The sequence below is a fragment of the Cherax quadricarinatus genome, chromosome 43 (genome assembly GCF_038502225.1).
Source record: "Cherax quadricarinatus isolate ZL_2023a chromosome 43, ASM3850222v1, whole genome shotgun sequence".
Taxonomy (NCBI): Eukaryota; Metazoa; Arthropoda; class Malacostraca; order Decapoda; family Parastacidae; genus Cherax; species Cherax quadricarinatus.
In genome coordinates, this window is record NC_091334.1 from 30,910,617 (window position 1) to 30,917,699 (window position 7,083).

At 42.5% G+C, this 7,083-nt stretch overlaps 1 non-coding gene across 1 annotated transcript; it reads right to left on the reverse strand.

Moving 5' to 3' along the window:
* Positions 1–836: 836 nt before the first annotated feature.
* On the reverse strand, positions 837–999 carry LOC128694364 (U1 spliceosomal RNA). Its single transcript, XR_008407843.1, has one exon. It is a non-coding gene; the product is annotated as a U1 spliceosomal RNA (small nuclear RNA).
* Positions 1,000–7,083: the final 6,084 nt, after the last annotated feature.

The following is a 7,083-nucleotide window of genomic DNA, read 5'->3' on the forward strand; positions in this document are numbered from 1 at the left end:
GCAATAATGATTATTGTAAAAGGAGGGTTTGTAGGTTATGTATATGGTTGTGGGTTATGTATATGGTTGTGGGTTATGTATATGGTTGTAGGTTATGTATATGGTTGTATGTTATGTATATGGTTGTGGGTTATGTATATGGTTGTAGGTTATGTATATGGTTGTATGTTATGTATATGGTTGTAGGTTATGTATATGGTTGTGGGTTATGTATATGGTTGTAGGTTATGTATATGGTTGTGGGTTATGTATATGGTTGTAGGTTATGTATATGGTTGTGGGTTATGTATATGGTTGTGGGTTATGTATATGGTTGTGGGTTATGTATATGGTTGTGGGTTATGTATATGGTTGTGGGTTATGTATATGATTGTGGGATATGTATATGGTTGTGGGTTATGTATATGGTTGTAGGTTATGTATATGGTTGTGGGTTATGTATATGGTTGTGGGTTATGTATATGGTTGTGGGTTATGTATATGGTTGTGGGTTATGTATATGGTTGTAATATAGCCATGATCTATGGTGTTCTTTAAATGTACCAGGATTGTGTACTAGAGGTTTTGTAATATATAGTATGGTTTTTAATTTTATACTCTTATAAATTATTGTATTTGTTCTGTTTTAAATAAAAAAAAATTATGTGGGTAAGTGAATTTTAAATGTGTAATATACAATTACTGTGTCATTTGAGGACCAAACCACTAATTAATAAGTCAGGTCATTAATCTCGCCATATCCTTAGATCCTGCATCAACTCCTACCCAGCAGCGATGTATGAACATAGTAAGTTTATTTCGTACTATAATTTATAGACCATTACATATAAATTTATAAGGGGATAGCGCGAACGCAGTCCCCTGCTAACAAAAATTTCGCACTCGAGTTAACCACATTTGGGTTAATCGCAGGGGTCAGCACCACCGGAGTGCAATGGTGAGCCTCGCCCTGGGAAAACCACCTTCATGATCATGGTATCTCCTGTGCCAGGTAAGTATGATGCTACCACCAAACATCTCACCCTCACCACGGAAACCTGAACACAAATATCATCCAAACTATCTCTATGTAACTTTTTTTTGTTGTTTTTAAAGCAAATAATTATTGATTAAAAAATTAAAAATAGTTTTAAATAAGAATTATATCTGTAATGTGAAATCACAATTAATAGTTTAATTTATTAGATTTAAGCATTAATGAAACTGGGAAACATTGCATAGACAAGCTACGTATTAAATTGTAGCTACAACCGTGAGTTAATTTTTAATTATACAATTCTTTTATGATTTACATTAAGCATATCATAAATTTACATATAAATAATAACTTACATTGATCAAATAATACTCCTGGAACACTATGAAGTTAGATTTAAAGGACCCCAATGGAAATAACGTAAGTCACTCTGTCTGACTTTTTTGTGTTATCCCAGGTTCTCTACACATATGCTGCTATGTATGATAATTCTATGTAACTGTATTTGTGTATACCTGAATAAACTTACTTATTTTATTAAACAACTATAAGTGAGAGACTAAGATAAACTTGCGTTGTAAGGGTAAACTATTTCATTTTTAATCTCAGAATTTTTTTTTTTTTATTTAAAGCAATGCAAATACCAATGTGGCATCGACATCATGCTTTACCCTTCTTTTTTTTATATTTTATTTAAAACCAATACAGTTTAACATCAAAATAAAGAAACAGTATGGATCTCAATCAAATTAACTGACAAACGGATTGCACCTATGTGCTCGCAAGATATTGCTGCCAAACATACAAGAACTTACGGCAAGAACGTAAGTGTCACAGGGTCATGAATTGACATATATACACATTCATTAATGCATAACCTTGCATATATATAACTTGTACATATAACATGACATCTGACAAAGGCTCAATACACTTGAACATAAAATATACAAAGAAGTTATGTCAGTTAAATCCCATCCTTCGCATTAATCAAAAAACCAAAAACTAACTGTTGTGATAGAAACACAGGCCTTATCTCTAGGCTTTATTGAACATATAATCTTCATAGTACTTCTGCAACAACAAAATATAATGACTAGTACATCTAATAACTGCTTCTACAGGGATGGTGATGTCTTGCATATGTCAAGAGAAAAGTTATAACTACAGGCCACATATCTAAACTCACCATGTAATCTGCATCACTAATATATATATAGATAGAGGAGGAGAGAATCACACACCATATATTGGCGCCCATGACACACACCAAACTGTTGTTGTTGTTAAGGGCCCCAAGAGGTGGTGCAGTATTATCCTGCTGCTGCTCCCCACAGGACCAGTATCACTGTGGAAATTATTTAATTTCCGAAGCTATAGTGCCTAATAAGTGTTTAATGTGTTGATTTGGGTCAAAATGTATTTGTATTTTGAATGGAACCAACTGGGTTCCCGCTGCGCCTGCGCAGATGTGCGGGGGGGTTAGGGGTCGAGCTGGGGCACGAGGTGGCGGCAGTGTTTTGAATGGGTGAGGAGGCTGTGAAAACCGGGGATGAGGAAACGGGCGTTCACGGCGGCCTAAGGATTAATATAGGCCTCAATTCATAATAGGAAGTGTCGTGACTGTCCCTAGTGAAGAGTGAGGGAACGTGATTTGCGGGACCACCGTAATAAAATGGTAAAATTAGTGAATAATGATAGGACCGGTGCTGACTGGTGCGACGCCATGGTGTGTGTCCAGGGGAAATACCCGTGAGTTAATCCTTACTCATCGGCCTCAGATCTTAATGGAGTGACCTCTAATGTGTATAATTATTATGAGACGTTAAATCGTCTTGTGAATGGTAATGTAATCAGTGATAATAACATTAAGTTAAGAGATTGCGGGATGTGAAATAGATCGCCCTGCTCCGAGTGAACGCGTGATTATCGTATCGAGGATAGTGAAGTTTTATGGTATCACGACTTCTAAACCGGGACAAACCAACGGATACCTCGTCCTGCTGGAATAAGAACTGTGTCGGTGTGGCGGGACGTCGAAATGAGATGGTGAATGGAGGAAATAAGGAGCATCAATCACCCCCAGTTAAGTAACCCTTCTAGTTATAACAGACTGATACTGGCCAGTTAGGTATGTTTTAATTGGATAGGTTAAGGGTGATCCAGCCACATCAAGTGACCACCAGGGAATATCTGGTAAGTTTAGTTTAGTTTAATATGTTTATTATGCACCCCATACCCATCCTGTGGGCGGTAGTCAAAAGATTACAGAGGTACATAATTGGTCCAGGTAAGTGGTGGGATTATGTACAAATGTTTTTCCTTGATGGATGTATCCATGTGTATCCTACCCCTACCCTTCATTCAGTTAAACTAATATAATTTATACAGTCCACAATTAATTAATAGCGCCGTGCTAGAGGGTGCTACCCAATTTATACTGGTCTCGGATAGATGTGGACAAGATTGTGAGGGTCGAGGGGCCACCTGTAGTGACCAGAGGTGGTTAAGTTTTCTCACATGTCTACACGGGGTGACTGCGGTAAACAATATGGTTGTCTCCCAATGAGATTACTTGTATGTATATAATGTTGAGGTACATACAGGTAAGCACCCTATAAAATTTTCCACATCTGCCCGCTGGTCCTTCCTGAACCGGATGCAATCAGTAAAAAATTAATTGAATTAATTACTTAATAATTAAGTGACTGATTGAAGGAAGTGGGTATAGGGTACACAAATTTAATCGGTCGTGTGGTGGAGGATAATTAGCCCAATTAATTACTAGCACATGGGTGGCTAGGATTTATACAACAGTAAAGTGCAAGAATTACTCTCACAAGGTGTCTACTTAAGTTGTATAATTGGTGATTATTAATTCCCTAACCATGGCTGGGTCTAGTTAGTTAAAGATTAGCCGGTATTCTCCCGGCCCGGGCCTTTTCCAAGTGGTGGCCCGGCCTTGGCTCCCTCTTTAGGGAGTGTCTGAGACCTAAGTCTCCCATGGGAGGAGGCACAAGTACCTCCTCATCTTTGGGACCAATTGTCCCCAGGCCTAGCCACAAGCTAGGCCTCTCTGGTCTGCCATCCCCGCCCCAAGGGGGCAAATGGGAATGACAGTCTTATGAGCTAAAGGCTCGGGCTCAGGCACCTACCCTACCCTAGAAGGGTTAGGCATGGTATCGATCTGGCTGGGTCTGAGGAAGTTTTTTTTTTTGTTTTATTTAAAACATTACAATACAAGGTGGAAATTATATTAAAAGGTACACAAAATGAGTTAAATCACCAATTCCCAATTCACCCTTACAAAAATGATTACAACAGACAAAAGTGTTCTGACACCCTAATACCACACACCATATACACCCAGTTATACCAGAGTTATATACCTGTGAAGGCTGAAACTTTTACCACAATTTCACCCCCCCTCCCTCCCGCAAAATATAACCATCACCAACCTGACAGCATCTTAACTTAACATTACAGGATACATAGGAATTACACTATCATGAGTGATACAGTAACATCTTAGACACAAAAATATTAATAACAATAAAATGGGATACTTGTCATTACTTAACACAATGACACCTCAACCTGGTGAAAGAAAACCCCAAAAGCTTAATTTTCTAAAAAGGTTCAGCTCTCCTCCTTAAACTCAGCCGTTCGCCTCTATCAACGACGTGCAGTGTAGAGGTGTATTTTGCTGCCCCGCTGGTACTCAACTCTCTGAGTTCCGCAAGTGCTGCAGATTTGTTGTAACTATTTGCATGAGTGGATTACGCTGACTTAGGACATTGTGCTACCATCAGTACCTACGTAGGCTTAAAATGAGTGAGGAATGTCTGGCCTGCTGGGTGACCTTGAAAATGGCACTATAAGACCCGCATGCCACTTACACCCATACTGCGTGTGTCTAGTGAGGTGAATGTCCCTTCCTCGACTTTCCTATTCACCGGTTTTTTTTTTAACTCGTCGCCATTATCTACATATGGGATAAGGGCGAGTTTAGCTGATCCAGGCCAAACAGCGCTCCAAGCCAGCCAGTGAAGGCCAAGGCTACATCTGTTCTGAATCCCAGAATGCCTTTGTGAGCGTTCTACAGTGTTCCGGCCGTACCATTAACAAGTAGTACAGGGTTGGTAACTCTCGAGACGACTGTGGGCCCAGTGAATGACCTTGAAAATTGCACTGCGACCTGCAGGCCACTACACCCATATTGCCTGTGTCTAGCGAGGTTAATATCCTTTCCTTGTCCCTTCTCCTTCCTCGATTTGGAACTCAGCCGTTCGCCTCTATTTGCTTGTGGTCTAGAGGCGGTTTTAGCCAGACCACATGGGTGCTTGAGTGCCCGTGTCCTCTGTGCCGCACTCCGCTCATCTTGCGAGTGTCTCCTGTGTGCCTGCCTGCCTGCTGCAAGCAGGTGTCCGGATGGTTGGCGCGGGCTTGGCGAGCACAGTCAAGCAAGCTTGAGGGTGGCACTAGAAGCTAGCCAGAACGGGCTAAGGCAGCCTGCAGTTATCTGTCCTAGGGCCCAGCATGTCTGTATACGTTCTGCAGTGCTGCTGGCATACCAGTGTTTCCTATAGTGGCTTGAGAACAATTTGACGAGCATTGCAGTGCTGACTTTTTGAGTGGGACATGCCAGAGGTTCACTTATAAACATAGTAAGCTTGTGGTGATTGGCTTGTACACAGTGAACATTCATCTGTCATACGTGTGCTAGAAGTGTTAAGTGCTGCTTTCCCCAACAGTTAATTGTCATTTGTGAGCCTGTATTAAGACTTTAAAAGGCTCAGAGTGTACTTCAGTGTAGTGACTCCTTGCATTTGATAAATCAGTGTAATACATGCTCTGCTCAGTGTAACTGAACTATTAAATACGGTTACATAGTTAAGTTGCTTGTCCTAGTGTCATTGCTGTGTTTTCTAATACATTTTCTCGTTCAGACTGAAACTTTACTGCTAAATTCCCAGTGCATTAGCTGCCTGACTGCGGTGGAGTGAGGTTGTGCACAGCACCCCTCTGCTGTTTGTCAGGAGAGCTCTCATAGCAACAATATGGCGCTGAGTATCCGACGTAGGATAAACACTGTCGGCGTTGAGCTGCTTCGTGGGGCGATTTCCCCCTCTACGGCGCAGGTGTTACTTCCGGCAATCATCCGGGAAACGTACGGAGTGCAGGATGATGAGGTTTATGGTGTGGCCCTGAATGGGGCCTATCGTCTATTCGTCAAGTTAAATTCGACGGCTGTGTACGAGTCGTTGGTGACGAAATTTGAGCATGTTAGTATTGATGTAACTCCAGCTGTCAAAGTGCGACTCATAGACGTCTCTCGCCACTATACGTGGGTGAAGTTGCGGAATGTCCCCTTCGAGGCTGACGAGGAGGACTTACGGAAGGTGTTTGCTGCTTATGGCACCGTGCATCTGGCAACCCAAGGCAAGTGGGCGGCAGGTGCGTACATGGGACGTCCGGAGGGTACATTCTCCCTCAAAATGACACTGAGGCACCCGATTCCGTCATACGTCGTGATGCCGGAGTTTAGGACCCAGATTCTAGTGGCGTATGCTGGGCAGCGACGGACATGCAGGTTGTGTGGGGAGTATGACCATATGGCAGCGACGTGTGGGAGGCAGTGGAGGGCGCCGGCGCAAACAGGTGGAGCACCAGTTACAGGTGTGGATGTCGTGGAGGAGAATTCCAAAGCAAATCGAGGAGATGGCCGTCTATGGAGTGACATTGTGGAAGAGTCTCTTGTGGTGCATGATGGGCGTGGCACGAGTTGTGTGGAGTCAAAAATGGCCACTTTGCCGGTGACGGGGGAGGACGTGCTAATTCAGCAAGAGGTGCAAGAGCTGGAGGAGGAGCTCGACGAGGTATTGAAAAATTTACCTTCTTCGGGCGAGGATAATGGCTTGGTCCGAGAAATGGTGCCTGAGTTGAAAGGAGAGTGTGGCGGGACAGGCACGAGAAGGACGGAGGACAACTGCAGGCACAGAGAGGAGTCACCGAGCTCTGTGCGACAGGTCACAGTGGAGGTTGATATTCACTGTGAGGAATCTTCGGAAGACAGTATGGCGGTAGAGAGTGTCACGAGGAAGAGG